We start from the raw sequence: 16,199 nt of genomic DNA, 5'->3' as shown, positions 1-16,199 counted from the left end.
CTCGCTCTATGTATGAGTCTTGCAATTACATTGAATCTATAGATAAATTTGTGGAGAAATGAGATTCATAAAATAGTCTTCCAATCCCTAATCATGACACGTCCTACCATTTATTAACCCCTTTAATTCTCTCAGAAATACTGCATAGTTGATGGTGTACAGTTCTTGCATATTTTGTTAGACTTATTTCTAAATTTTGTTAGATGACTTAAGTAAACTACTTTGGAGCATAAATACACATGTAGAAAAGTGGACACATCATAAATATATAGCTCCATGGATATGCACAAATGAAACATCCAGAATGCCAGCACTCAAAGAAAATTCAGAATATAACAGTTGCCATGAAGCCCTTCTCATGCTTCCAAGCAGAGTCTACCACCTCCTCCTACACCCATGAAGATTACTATCCTGTTTTGGTAGTTTATATAAATGAAATCATAAAATACATATTTTTTAGTATCCAGTGCCTTTTACTCAATAGTAGATTGAGTAAATGTAAGATTGAGTAAATGTAAGATTGGTCAACATTTTTGTGTTTAGCTGTAGGTCAATTATTCTCATTGTTGTGTAGTATTTATTATATGAATATATCATAAATCATCTATTCAACTCTGGTTTTTTTGAGGAAGAGTCTCACCCTGTCACCCAGGCTGGAGTGAAGTGTCACTATGTCTGCTCACTGCAATCTCTGCCTCCCAGTACAAGAAATTCTTGTGTCTCAGCTTCCCAAGTAGCTGGGATTACAGGCGTGTGCTATCACACCTGGCTAATTTTTGTACTTTTAGTAGAGACAGGGTTTCACTATGTTGCCCAGGCTGGTCTCAAACTTCTGACCTCCAGTGATTCACCTGCCTCGATCTCCTGAAGTGCTGGAATTACAGGCATGCACCCCCACATTCATCCCCACTCAACTCTTGATGAGCATTTGAGTACTTCCACTTTTATGTCTATTATAGTAGTGTTATGAGCATTCTTGTGCATATCTTTTAGTTCACAAATGTTCAGTTCTTCATGTGTGTATTTAGAAATGGATTTCTATAAATGCATATGTTCAGCATTAGAAGATACTGTCAGTTTCATAGCACTACTAGGTCATATTTACATGAGTAATGTATGAACATTCTAGGTGCTCCACAAGCTCATCAAGCCTCAATATAGTTTGCCTTTTTTCCACTTGGCAGATGTGTAGTGGTAACACATTATGGTTTTTCATGACTCATATATTTAATAATTTTTATGGCTCAATAGTGTTATTTACAGACCACATTCATATAATCTTATATTACTTTTGTTAAGAAAAATTATTTTATCTATGTATGGATGTATCTCTTCTTTTTATTTTTCTCTTCCTCTTTATTTTTCCCATTCTTTCCTTTCTCTCTCCCTCCTCCCTTCCTCCCTTTCCTCCCTGCCTCCTTTCCATCTTCCTTTTTTCCTTCCTTTCTTTTTAAGAAAAATTTTAAGTTCAGGAGTACATGTGCAGGTTTTTTACGTAGATAAACTTGTGTCATGGGGGTTTTAGTACAGATTATTTCATCACCCAGGTTTTAAACCTAGTACCCATTAGTTATTTTTCCTGATCCTCTCCCTCCACCCCACCCTCCTCTCTGATAGGGCCCAGTGTGTGTGCTCCCCTCTGTGTTCTCATCATTTAGCCCCCACTTACAAGTGAGAACATGGGGTAATTGGTTTTCTGTTCCTGTGTTAGTTTGCTAAGGATAATGGCCTCCAGCAATCTCTTAATATTCTTTCCCACGTAATCATTTGTATGTGTGTGTATGTGTGTACTTGAATAATATTTAATTTAATATTTTGGTTAAATATTTGGCTGTTTAATATGAATACAACATTTGTGCTTTTTCATTGAAACATATGGAGGCAGGCCAGGCATGGTGGCTCAAGCCTCCAATCCTAGCACTTTGGGAGTGCCACAGGAGATGGATTACTAGAGCCCAGGAGTTCAAGACATCTTGGGCAACATGCCAAAAACCCTTCTCTACAAAAAAAATACAAAAATTAGCCACGTGCCTGTGGTCCCAGTTACCCGGGAGGCTAAGATAGGAGGATGATTGAGCCCAGGAGGCAGAGGTTGCAGTGAGCTGAGATCATGCCACTGTACTCCACCTAGGTGACAGAGCAAGACAAAGAAAAGAAAGGAAGGAAGGAAGGAAGGAAGAGAGAGAGAAGGAAAGAAAGAAAGAAGGAAGGAAGGAAGGAAGGAAGGAAGGAAGGAAGGAAGGAAGGAAGAAGGAAGAAAGAAAGAAAGAAAGAAAGAAAGAAAGAAAGAAAGAAAGAAAGAAAGAAAGAAAGAAAGAAAGAAAGAAAGAAAGAAAGAAAGAAAGAAAGAAAGAAAGAAAGGAAGGAAGGAAGGAAGGAAGGAAGGAAGGAAGAGAAAGAAAGAGAGAAAGAGAGGAAGAGAGAAAGAGAGAAAGAGAAAGAAAGGAAGGAAGGAAGGAAGGAAGGAAGGAAGGAAGGAAGGAAGGAAGGAGGAAGGAAGGAAGGAAGGAGGGAAGGAAGAGGAGAAAAAGAAAAACATACTTAGGCTGTTTTTAATATTTCAATGTGTCTAAGATCATCCCGATTTTTTGCCACCACCTCATCTCTAGCTCATCTTCCAGTGCTTATCTCAAAGCCAAACCATGAATGAGTCTCCAGGACATTTTGGCTTCCACATGAAACATAATAACAAACTTAGAACAGTACAAGAATTGTAGCATGTGCCTCCATTCCCTTCCCTGAGAATTCACTTTCAGAGCTGACTTTATTTGCTAATGCATAATGGACTCATTTGCTCTGCTAAAATCAAGTATTGGAGCAAAAGCAGAATACTTACTCAAATAGCTAAACTGCATGCCCTCCCAAAAGAAAGAGTAGGTTAAGCAGACATTTCCCTTATACTTCTATGACGTTTGGGTGGTTTTCCAGGGCTAGCTGAGAAAATGCTGTGTCACTGACTGATCCCTTCCAATACGCCTTTTCCAATCATGATGAAGAAGACCTCTCAGTTTGGGGTTGGCAGTTTAATCTGAGATAGAGCTGGACATGGTACCTCATCTAACCCTCACTCCCAAATGTAAGACAATTGAAACAGCACATTCAAGTGTAGGAGATTTTGTTAAAGATGTGGGTGTGGAAAGTTTGTTCCCTAAGATTTCTTTGATCTCCAGGAGGCTGAGGCAGGAGAATCACTTGAACTCAGGAGGCAGACGTTGCAGTGAGCCGAGATCATGTCATTACACTCCAGCCTGGGCAACAAGAGCGAAACTCTGTCTCAAAAAAAAAAAAAAAAAGATTTCTTTGATCTTGTAACCTGGAGGAGAACCACAAGCCCTTCACTCCACAATAGCCCAGCCCAGCCCACTCCTACCTTGCTAGTTCCCATCTGTCCTCTCATGTCCCATGTTCTATCCTCTTCCCTCTACTCACTACCTGGTTTTTCAAAACAAACAAAATTTCTTTCACAAAGAAATTTAACAGTCATTTTTTCTTGCTTAGGTTTCTGCTGATACTTAAATTCTTGGAGTCCCATCTCTGTTTCAACAGTCATTTTAAATCTGCTTACAAACACATATATTTCCCTTTCTATCAGAAATTTGGGGACCAGATATTAATACATTTAATTTTTTTTTTTGGCTTTTTATAATATGCCAGCCCAATAACCATTCTGCTACAAGTAAAAAGGAAACTGTATAAAACCTGTGAGAGTTCCAAATAGTGCACAGTTGGTTTGGAAACTCTGCAGCAAACTAGATCACACACACAAAAACAACAACAAACAGAGGCATGCGGCTGAAATTAAATTATGTATTTTGAGGACTCTGAGAATTTAGGTACCATGGTTTTATATTTTTAATCAGGCTCTTCATTAGGAAAAAGAGCTAATGCATGATGGGATTAATACCTAGGTCATGGGTTGATAGGTGCAGCAAACCACCATAGCACAGATTTACCTGTGTAACAAACCTGCACATCCAGCACATGTACCCCAGAACTTAAACATAAAAATTAAAAAACTTAAGCTCTTGTTCTGCTGGAATGGAAAAGGAGTAGATCTTAGAAACAAGTCTATTATGGGGCCAAGCACAGTGGCTCAGCATCTGTAATCCCAACACTTTGGGAGGCCAAGGCAGGAGGATCACTTAAGTACCAAAGTCCCATTTGTCTATTTTTTGCTTTTGTTGGGTGCACTGCTGAAGTCTTACCAATAGAACATTTGCCTAAACCAATGTTCTGAAGTGTTTCCCCATGGTTTCCTCTAGTATTAATAGTTTTATGGTTGCCTGGCACCATTTATGAAGAGGGTGTCCTTTCTTTAATGTATGTCTTTGGTCTCCTTGTCAAAAATAAGTTGGCTATAATATGTGGATTTATTTCTGATTTCTCTCTTCTGTTCTACTGGTCTATGTGTCTGTTTTTATTGTCAGGTCATTTTTTAGAAATCTAAAATTTAATCCATTTCACATAAGTGACATCAGGATAAATTCCTCATGAGTAAAAGTTTCAAATGTTCCAATTTGTAATCTGAGGCTACATATTTTGTGGTTCAGTGCTCTTCTCTTCCTATTCTCTCTAATCCTTTGATTTTCTAATTTGGGTGCAAGTCACTCTTACCCACTGGAGTAAGTCCTACTGAGGGCAGTGGTTGTGTCTAATTAGTCTTCACACCCTCAGCATCCAGCCCAGTGCTGTGCACACAGAACGTTGCTCTCTTTACACACACATGCATATTGTTGATTGTTTTCCTAACTTGCAGGTCGTGTCTCCATTCTATACGAGACTAAGCAACCCCAGCTGAATCAATGAATCTCTGCTGCTGTGTACCCTACAGCATGCTGCCGGGAGTTCTTTATGTAAAAAGCAGCTTAATATAAAAACATACCATACCTGAAATTCAGAGTCTGTTCATGGGATACTAATATTTGGGGCAATCTTTGAAACACTAAGCATACATACATAAATTATTGTATTGTATAATAATCCTAAATTATGAATTAATTTGATCCGTGACCATCTATTAGAAGGATACAAGGATTCCATAGACAGCAAACCAAGTAAACAGGAAAGTGGAAATGTTGCTTCTGCCTACCTACCATTTAAAAGAAAAAGCCCCTAGAAAAATTTTCAAGCAGTCTCATGTAAAAACAAAATGCACAAAAACTGTTCCCACCTCATTGTAATAAACAGAAAAGAGCAGTTTTCTTAACATCTAGGCTATCTCCCAAAAATGAATAGCTTGTCCCTGCTTCTACTTTCAATCTGACATGTGTCCAAAATAAAACTTGTTTCAAGTTGTTCTGAATTGGTATCAGAAACCCTTCACTCACAACAAAAAGTGGAAGAGAGCCTGAGACTTTTCATTTATAAGTACTAATCAGACTTTACAGTTACAAAGAGTAAAGGGAGAGACATATAGCACCAGAATGTTTCAGTCCACCTTGGCAGAGTACAGAACCACCTACGAACCCAATTTGATCCCCTTAAACACACCGATTCATCATTTGAAGAAACCTCAAATCAATCAACTGTCAGGGCCTTGTGGCCTGATAAACTGGTATTAAAAAGCCATTAAACAGCCGGTTGCAATGGTTCATCCCTGTAGTTCCAGCACTTTGGGAGGCCAAGATGGGCAGATCACCTGAGGTCAGGAATTTGAGACCAGCCTGGCCAAAGTGGTGAAACCTCGTCTCTACTAAAAATACAAAAATTTTCCAGGCATGGTGGCACACACCTGTAATCCCAACTACTCGGGAGGCTCAGGCAAGAGAATCACTGGAACCCAACAGGCGAAGGTTGCAGTGAGCTGAGGTTGTATCCTGGGCTACCAAGCTAGACTCTGTCTCAAAAAAAAAAAAAAAAAAAAAAAAAAAAAAAAAAAAAAAAAAAAAAAAAAATTTAAAAAGTCATTAAACATATTTAAACTGTATTTACTGGTCTTTAAAATGCAAATAATACTACCTACATCATAAGCAGGTACTGAAGAATGGAATTAACTAATAACACCTGTAAAGAATTTAGCACAATGTCTACCAAATGCATTTTACTTCTTATTGTAACACTAACTCAGGCTTCATCGCCTCAAGGAAGCCTATATACTATGAGATAAAAATGTGGTAAAGATAATTATCTAAATATATATTCTTTTTGAGTTGAAAGGTTAAAACAGCTTATTTAGAAAACATGTCATTTTATACCTATTAGTGGAGGTAAGATTAAAAATCCTGATTCTACCTGGTTGGGAAGGAGGTGGAAAATGTGATAAACCACACTTGAAGGAGTGGGAGGGACTGCATATCTTTACAGAGGAAAATTCTATAACATATCTCAAAAATCTTGAAAATGAGCATAACGTTTAACCAACATGTTCACTTCCACAGTTTTGATTTATTCAATTAACAAATACTTATTAAAGGCTCATTATGTGTCAAGCACTGATTTGAAGTGCTACAGAAGATTGAGCAGTTAGACAAAAAATATCTGTCTTCAAGGGACAAAACATTCTAGCAAGTAATAAACAAAAATCTAAAACATACAGAATATCAAATAACCACAACTTTCATGCAGAAAAGTGAAGCAGAGATAAGGGAGCGAAAGAGCTGGCAATTTAGAGTATAGCAATTTGACACAGGGGATCAGAAATAACATCAATGAAATGGCAGTTCAGGGAAGACCTAAAGTAGGAAGGGGAAAAGTCGCCTGGATATCTAGAGAAACAGCGTAAGTAGCAATAGGAACAGCAGGTGTATAGGCCTAAGACATGAACATGCCCAGCGTGTTTGAGAGAGGCCAGGAGGGACATGTTACAGAATGGGTATATCAATCCCATAAACCTTGTAGTCTCTTATGCAGATACAGGTTTTATATTGCTTAATACAACATGCTATAAGCCTGAGATGAGTTCAGGCCTCCTTTGCACTGCCCAGCACTGCCACAACTGGGATGAGAAGAGAGTTTGACAAGAAGAGTCAGTGTCCAAATGCATCAGTGCATCAGATGCATCTGATACACTTCACCCTTCATCATTCTGATCACTGTGCCCTATATTAAACTCAATCCATTGTCAATACTTCATGTTAGTGAGCAGTTGTATTTTATAAAGGACTTAACACGCAGGAGTTAACAGCACACTCCCCAGACTTCACTCCTGCAAATTGTATCAAGGCCATAATTGATACTCATCATCTCTCTCCTCTACCATCCATTCCAGATTTTCCTCTCCTGATCATTGCCACAAGCAATTATCCCATTTAGACTTTTTTTTCAGTTGAGCTGTGTGCTTAAAGCACTTCTTCTATAAGACTAACACAAAAAGAAAGCATGACTTGAAAGAAATTGAATTATTCAACAACTTCAAGAAACTCAGCTTATTCTCTGCTGAAAAATTGAATGATTTCCATAATACAAGACAGAATCTGAAATAAAATAAAAAAAAAAGAAAAATGAGAGAGGTACGTGGAATGAGTACCACACAACACAGTCTACTTACTTATAAATGATTTATAAAAAGTGCATGCAAAGAAGTTCCATAACAAGATGGCCAAATAGGAACAGCTCCAGTCTGCAGCTCCCAGAGTGATCAATGCAGAAGACGGGTGATTTCTGCATTTCCAAATGAGGTACCTGGTTCATCTCATTGGGACTGGTTGGACAGTGGGTGCAGCCCACAGAGGGTGAGCTGAAGCAGGGCCAGGTATCACCTTACCCAGGAAGCACAACAGGCTGGGGGATTTCCCTTTCCTAGCCAAAGGAAGCTGTGACAGGTTGTCCTGGAAAAAACAGGACACTCCCACCCAAATACTGTACTTTTCCAATGGTGTTAACAAATGGCACACCAAGATATTATATCCCGCAGCTGACTCAGTGGTTCCTATGCCCACAGAACCTTGCTCACTGCTAGCAAAACAGTCTGAGATTGACATGCGAGGCAGCAGCCTGGCAGGGGGTGGGGCATCCACCATTGCTGAGGCGTGAGTAGGTAAACAAAGTGGCTGGGGAAGCTCGAACTGGGAAGAGCCACCACAGCTCAGCAAGGCCTGCTGCCTCTGAACAAAAGTCAGCAGAAACTTTTGCAGACTGAAACGTTCCTGTCTGAAGCTCCGAAGAGAGCAGTGGTTCGCCCAGCATGGTGTTTGAGTTCTGAGAACTAACAGACTGCCTCCTCAATTGGGTCCCTGACCCCCATGTAGCTTAACTGGGAGACACTCCCAGTAGAGGCTGACTGACACCTCATACAGGCGGGTGCCCCTCTGGGAAAAGGCTTCCAGAGAAAGGATCAGGCAGCAGTATGCGCTGTTCTGCAATATTTGCTGTTCTGCAGCCTCCACTGGTGATACCCAGGCAAACAGAGTCTGGAGTGGACCTCCAGCAAACTCCAACAGACCTGCAGCTGAGGGACCTGACTGTTAGAAGGAAAACTAACAAACGGAAAGGAATAGTATCAACATCAAAAAAAGGACATCCACACCAAAACCCCATCTGTAGGTCACCAACATCAAAGACCAAAGGTAGACAAAACCACAAAGATGGGGAGAAACCAGAGCAGAAAAGCTGAAAATTCTTAAAACCAGAGCACTTCTTCTCCTCCAAAGGATCACAGCTCCTCACCAGCAACAGAACAAAGTTGGACACATAATGACTTTGATGAGCTGACAGAAGTAGGTTTCAGAAGGTCAGTAATAACAAACTTCTCTGAGCTAAAGGAGGATGTTCAAACCCATCAGAAGGAAGATAAAACCCTTGAAAAAAGATTAGATGAATGGCTAACTAGAATAAACAGTGTAGACAAGACCTTAAATGACCTGATGGAGCTGAAAACCATGGCAAGAGAACTACGTGATGCATGCACAAGCTTCAATAGCAGATTCGATCAAGTGGAAGAAAGGGTATCAGAGATGGAAGAGCAGATTAATGAAATAAAGCAAGCAGACAAGTTTAGAGAAAAAAGAGTAAAAAGAAACAAACAAAGCCTCCAAGAAATATGGTGAAAAGATCAAATCTATGTTTGATTGGCATACCTGAAAATGACGGGGAGAATGGAATCAAATTGGAAAACATTCTTCAGGATACTATCCAGAAGAACTTCCCCAACCTAGCAAGGCAGGCCAATGTTCAAATTCAGGAAATACAGAGAACACCAAAAAGATACTCCTTGAGAAGAGTAACTCCAAGACACATAATTGTCAAATTCACCAAAGATGAAATGAAGGAAAAAATGTTAAGGGCAGCCAGAGAGAAAGGTCAGGTTACCCACAAAGGGAAACCCCTCAGACTAACAGCAGACATCTTGGTAGAAACTCTACAAGTCGGAAGAGAATGGGGGCCAATATTCAATATTCTTAAAGAAAAGAATTTTCAACCCAGAATTTCATATCCAGCCAAGCAAAGCTTCATGAGTGAAAGAGAAATAAGATCCTTTACAGACAAGCAAATGCTTAGAGATTTTGTCACCACCAGGCCTGCCTTACAAGAACTCCTGAAGTAAGTGCTAAACATGGAAAGGAACAAATGGTACCAGCCACTGCAAAAACATGCCAAATTGTAAAGACCATTGATGCTAGGAAGAAACTGCAACAACTAATGAGCAAAATAACCAGCTAATATCATAATGACAGGGTCAAATTCACACAGAACAATATTAACCTTAAATGTAAATGGGCTAAATGCTCCAATTAGATGACACAGACTGGCAAATTGCATAAAGAACCAAGACCCATCAGTGTGTTGTATTCAGGAGACCCATCTACGTGCACAGACACACATAGGCTCAAAATAAAGAGATGGAGGAAGATCTACGAAGCAGATGGAAAGCAAAAAAAAAGCAGGGGTTGCAATCCTAGTCTCTGGTGAAACAGACTTTAAACCAACAAAGATCAAAAGAGACAAAGAAGGCCATTACATAATGGTAAAGGGATCAATTCAACCAGAAAAGCTAACTATCCTAAATATATATGCACTCAATACAGAAGAACCCAAATTCATAAAACAAGTCCTTAGAGACCTACAAAGAGACTTAGACTCCCACACAATAATAAGGGGAGATTTTAACATCCTACGGTCAATATCAGACAGATCAACGAGACAGAAGGTTAACAAGGATATACAGAACTTTCCATCCCAAATCAACAGAATATACATTCTTCTCAGCACCACATCACACTTATTCCAAAATTGACCATATAATTGGAAGTAAAGCACTCCTAAGCAAATGTAAAAGAACAGAAAGCACAACAAACTGTCTGTCAGACCACACTGCAATCAAATTAGAACTCAGGATAAAGAAACTCACTCAAAACCGCTCCACTACATGGAAACTGAACAACCTGCTCCTGAATGACTACTGGGTACATAATGAAATGAAGGCAGAAATAAAGATGTTCTTTGAAACCAATGAGGACAACGACACAATGGACCAGAATCTCTGGGACACATTTAAAGCAGTGTGTAGAGGGAAATTTATAGCACTAAATGCCCACAAGAGAAAGCAGGAAAGATCTAAATTGACACCCTAACATCACAATTAAAAGAACTAGAGAAGCAAGAGCAAACACATTCAAAAGTTAGCAGAAGGCAAGAAATAACTAAGATCAGAGCAGAACTGAAGGAGATAGAGACACAAAAAATCAGTGAATCCAGGAGTTGTTTTTTGAAAAGATCAGCAAAATTGATAGAACTCTACCAAGACTAATAAAGAGGAAAAGAGAGAAGAATCAAATAGACACAATAAAAAATGATAAAGGGGATATCACCACCATTCCCACAGAAATACAAACTACCATCAGAGAATACTATAAACACCTCTACACAAATAAACTGGGAAATCGAGAAGAAATGGATAAATTCCTAGACACATACATCCGCCCAAGACTAAACTAGGAAGAAGTTGACTCTCTGAAGAGACCAATAACAGGCTCTGAAATTGAGGCAAAAATTAATAGCCTACCAACCAAAAAAAGTCCAGGATCAGATGAATTCACAACCAAATTCTACCAGAGGTACTAAGAGGAGCTGGTACCATTCCTTCTGAAACTATTTCAATTAATAGAAAAAGGGGGAATCCTCCCTAACTCATTTTATAAGGCCGGCATCATTCTGCTATCAAAGCCTGGTAGAGACAAACAAAAAAAGAGAATTTTAAGCCAATATCCCTGATGAACATCAATGTGAAAATCCTCAATAAAATGCCAGCAAACTGAATCCAGCAACACATCAAAAAGCTTATCCTCCATAATCAAGCCAGCTTCATCTCTGGGATGCAAGGCTGTTCCAACATATGCCAATCAATAAAAGTAATCCATCACATAAACAGAACCAACAACCAAAACCACATGATTATCTCAATAGATGCAGAAAAGGCCTCTGACAAAATTCAACAGCCCTTCATGATAAAACTCTCAATAAACTAGGTATCAATGGAACATATCTCAAAATAAGAAGAGCCATTTATGACAAACCCACAGCCAATATCATACTGAATGACCAAAAACTGGAAGCATTCCATTTGAAAAGTGGCACAAGACAGGGATGCCCACTCTCATCACTGCTATTCAACATAGCGTTGGAAGTTCTGGCCAGGCCAATCAGGCAAGAGAAAGAAATAAAGGGTATTCAATTAGGAAAAGAGGAAGTCAAATTGTCCCTGTTTGCAGATGACATGATTGTATATCTAGAACACCCCATCATCTCAGCTCAAAATCTCCTTAAGCTGATAAGCAACTCCAGCAAAGTCTCAGGATACAAAATCAATATGCAAAAATCACAAGCATTCCTATACACCAAGAACAGACAAACAGAGACCAAATCATGAGTGAACTCCCACTCACAATTGCTTCAAAGAGAATAAAATGCCAAGGAATCCAACTTACAAGGGATGTGAAGGACCTCTTCAAGAACTATGAACCACTACTCAACGAAATAAAAGAGGACACGAACAAATGGAAGAACATTCCATGCTGATGGATAGGAAGGATGAATATCGTGAAAATGGCCATACTGCCCAAGGTAATTTATAGATTCAATGCTATCCCCATCAAACTACCAATGATTTTCTTCACAGAATTGGAAAAAACTACTTTAAAGTTCCTATGGAACCAAAAAAGAGCCCATGTTGCCAAGACATTCCTAAGCAAAAAGAACAAAGCTGGAGGCATCACACTACCTGAATTCAAACTATCCTGCAAGGCTACAGTAACCAAAACAGCATGGTACTGGTACCAAAACAGAGATACAGACCAATGGAACAGAACAGAGGCCTCAGAAATAACACCACACATCTAAAAACCATCTGATCTTTGACAAACCTGACAAAAACAAGCAATGGGGAAAGGATTCCCTACTTAATAAATGGTGCTGGGAAAACTGGCTACCCATTTATAGAAAGCTGAAGCTGGATCCCTTCCTTACACCTTATACAAAAATTAATCCAAGATGGATTAAAGACTTAAATGTTAGACCTAAAATCATAAACACCCTAGAAGAAAACCTAGGCAATACCATTCAGGGCATAGGCATGGACAAGGACTGCATGACTAAAACACCAAAAGCAATGGCATCAAAAGCCAAAATGGACAAATGGAATCTAATTAAACTAAAGAGCTTCTGCACAGCAAAAGAAACTACCATCAGAGTGAACAGACAACCTACAGAACGGGAGAAAATTTTTACAATCTACCCATCTGATGAAGGGCTAATACCCAGAATCTACAAAGAACTTAAACTAATTTACAAGAAAAAAACAAACAACTCCATCAAAAAGTGGGCAAAGGATATGAACAGACACTTCTCAAAAGAAGACATTTATGCAGCCAACAAACACATGACAAAATGCTGATCATCACTAGTCATCAGAGAAATGCAAATCAAAACCACAACGAGATACCATCTCACACCAGTTAGAATGGTGAGCATTAAAAAGTCAGGAAAGAGCAGACACTGGAGAGGATGTGAAGAAATAGGAATGCTTTTAAACTGTTGGTGGGAGTGTAAGCTAGTTCAACCATTGTGGAAGACAGTGTGGTGATTCCTCAAGGACCTAGAACTAGAAATACCATTTGACCCAGCCATCCCATTACTGGGTATATACTTAAAGGATTATAAATCATGCTACTATAAAGACACATGCACACATGTGTTTATTGCAGCACTATTCACAATAGCAAAGACTTAGAACCAACCCAAATGTCCATCAATGATAGACTGGATTAAGAAAATGTGGCACATATACACTGTGGAATACTATGCAGCCATAAAAAAGGATGAGTTCATGTCCTTTGCAGGGATATGGATGAAGTTGGAAACCATCATTCCGAGCAAACTGTCACAGGGACAAAATTGTAACACCGCATTCTCTCACTCACAGGTTGGAATTGAGCAATGAGAACACTGGGACACAGGGTGGAGAACATTACACACCAGGACCTGTCTTGGGGGCAGGGGGAGGGATAGCATTAGGAGAAATACCTAATGTAAATGACGAGTTAATGGGTGCAGTAAACCAACATGACACATGTATACCTACGTAACAAACCTGCACATTGTGCACATGTACCCTAGAACTTAAAGTATAATTTAAAAAGTGCATGCAATCCTTTGTCTTCACTTTTCATAATAGCTATATTATCAAATGATGTAGTTATACTACTGTCCTCAAATACTGTTCAATAGAATGCTGCTAACATCCAGAACATATATATTCCACTTTATCCCAGAAACATTGCTTTCGGGTGGCAAGAAATGAAAACATTTACAAACTTTCACGGTTTTCTATAATACCTTCAACTCATAATAATCATTAATTGATTAGTATTTGTCCAATCTCATGAAAAACTTGTAATACTAGAGTAGTATTTTGGGGTCTGTTTTTTTCCCAAATATTTTTATATTTTTATTTTGATTAATTCATTCTACTCTATTTTGAATACAGATGACACATTTGTCTTTTTTTGATTTTGGCATTTTTCCAAATAGTCATGTAAAAATGAATAATATTCAGCAAGTAGTTTCATGATTCTTATGAAATATCCATTATTCCAGGAACGTGTTTCAATCATAACCTCATGTAGAGCAAGCCTCAGTTAAAATACAATAATTGCCACTATTCATTCTAAACGATAACAAATATTCTTCAAGACTTTGGTAAGTGCTTTTAGGTGATTTACGTTGAATTAAAAAAACTCAAGCCTTCATATGCTCCGTGGAGTCTTTAATATATTTTGAGAGTTCTTCTATATGCATTCAGTTGGAACACCATGCCTTGTAAATAAATTTGTCCTTGTAGAAATTATTTACTAACTAAATACCACAAGCAGACTTTTGGTTCTGGGATATACTAACCAAGTTCTCTTAATACTTTGAACATTTTAAAATTTGTGAATAATGTTTATTATCTCAGTGACAAATGAAAAAGTAAGTAGTCCCAACACAGAGTGCTGCAATCCCTAACCTTAAAAAGCTTCAAGAATGACATCAAAGGATTCCACCAGTCCTGAATCAACCTTCTATCATTTCCCAGTAAAGTAGATAGGCAGAGAAAATCAGATATTAACTATTAATATTTGCTTCTTAAAGACACATATCCATGTTACACTTGCAAGAACACGTCTAAAGAGTCTGTTACATATTGTTTTCCCTCCCAGAAGGAGACACAGAATTCCAGCTGTTAACTATGCAGCCATGAAAAGGAACGAGATCATGTCCTTTGCAGGGTCATGGATGGAGATGGAAGTTGGAAGCCATTATCCTCAGCAAATTAACGCAGAAACAAAAAGCCAAACACCATATGTTCTCACTTACAAGTGGGAGCTGAATAATGAGAACACATGGACACATGGTGGGGAATACACACACTGGGACCTATTGGGGTGGGGTTTTGGGAAGGGAGAGCATTAGGAAGAGTAGCTAAGGTATGCTGGGCTTAATACCTATGTGATGGGATGATCTGTGCAGCAAACCACCATGGCACACATTTATCTGTGTAACAAACCTGCACATCCTGCACATGTACTCCTGAACTTAAAATAAGAGTTGAAATATAAAAAAAAATTAAATAAAAAACTAGAAAAAAAAATGTATGGCCTAAGAATGACTTTACACAAATATACTGTGGCTCTGTAAAATAATTTCTCTTTTTTAAGAAACACACAATGAATTTTTTAGGTATAAAGAGCCATTATGTCTGTCACTAACTCTTGAATAGTTCAGAAAGAAAGAAAATAAATTTAAAATAATAATATTTGGGGAACTGAGGAAAAGATTGTACAGAAACTTTGTACTATTTTGCTGCTTTTCTCAGGTTTAAAATTATATCAAAATAAAACTTCATAGGACATTATAAAGCTGAGAATGCTCCCTTTTGTTCTCAGTGTGTTGACTGTGTTTATCAGGAAGGGGTATCAAATTTTATCAAATGCTTTTCCTGGGTATATTGAGATGATTATATGGTTTTTGTCCTTCATTCTGTTGACATGGTGTTTTATATTAACTGATTTTCACATGTTAAACCATACTTGCTTTCATGGGATAAATCCCACTTCATATAAGTCTTGGTATATATTTCTGGGATTTGGTTTGCTAGCATTTTATTGAGGATTTTTGCATCCTTTTTCATAAAATGTAGTGGTCTACACTTTAATTGTGATGTCTTTTGGTTTCATAGCATTGTAACATTGCCTCAAAAGGAATGGGAAATTGTACTCTTCTATTTTTGGTCAAGTTTGTAAGAAACTTGTATAAATTCTTCTTTAGCTGTTTAGTAGAACTAGCCAGTGAAGTCATTTGGGCCTGTAATTTTCTTGTGGTAGTTTTATGATTAATAATTGATATGGTTTAGCTCTGTGTCCCCAACCAAATCTCACCTTAAATTGTAATAATCCCCATGTGTCAAGGGCAGGACCAGGTGGAGATAATTGAATCACGAGGTGGTTTCTTCCACGCTGTTCTCATGATAGTGAGTGAGTTCTCATAAGATCTGATGGTTTCATAAGGGACTTCCCCATTTGCTTTGCTCTCATTCTCTCTGCTGCCTTATGCCATGATTGTAAGTTTCCTGAGGCCTCCCCAGCCATGTGGAACTCTGAGTCAATTAAATCTCTTTTCTTTACAAATTACCCAGTCTCAGGTATTTTACCACAGCAGCACGAAAATGGATGAATACGTAATTCAATCTCTTTACTTGTTACTTTTACTCAGATGAACTATTTCTTCTT

Source organism: Rhinopithecus roxellana, chromosome 12 (assembly GCF_007565055.1).
Source record: "Rhinopithecus roxellana isolate Shanxi Qingling chromosome 12, ASM756505v1, whole genome shotgun sequence".
Classification (NCBI taxonomy): domain Eukaryota; kingdom Metazoa; phylum Chordata; class Mammalia; order Primates; family Cercopithecidae; genus Rhinopithecus; species Rhinopithecus roxellana.
Note: the sequence above shows the minus strand (reverse complement) of the source record.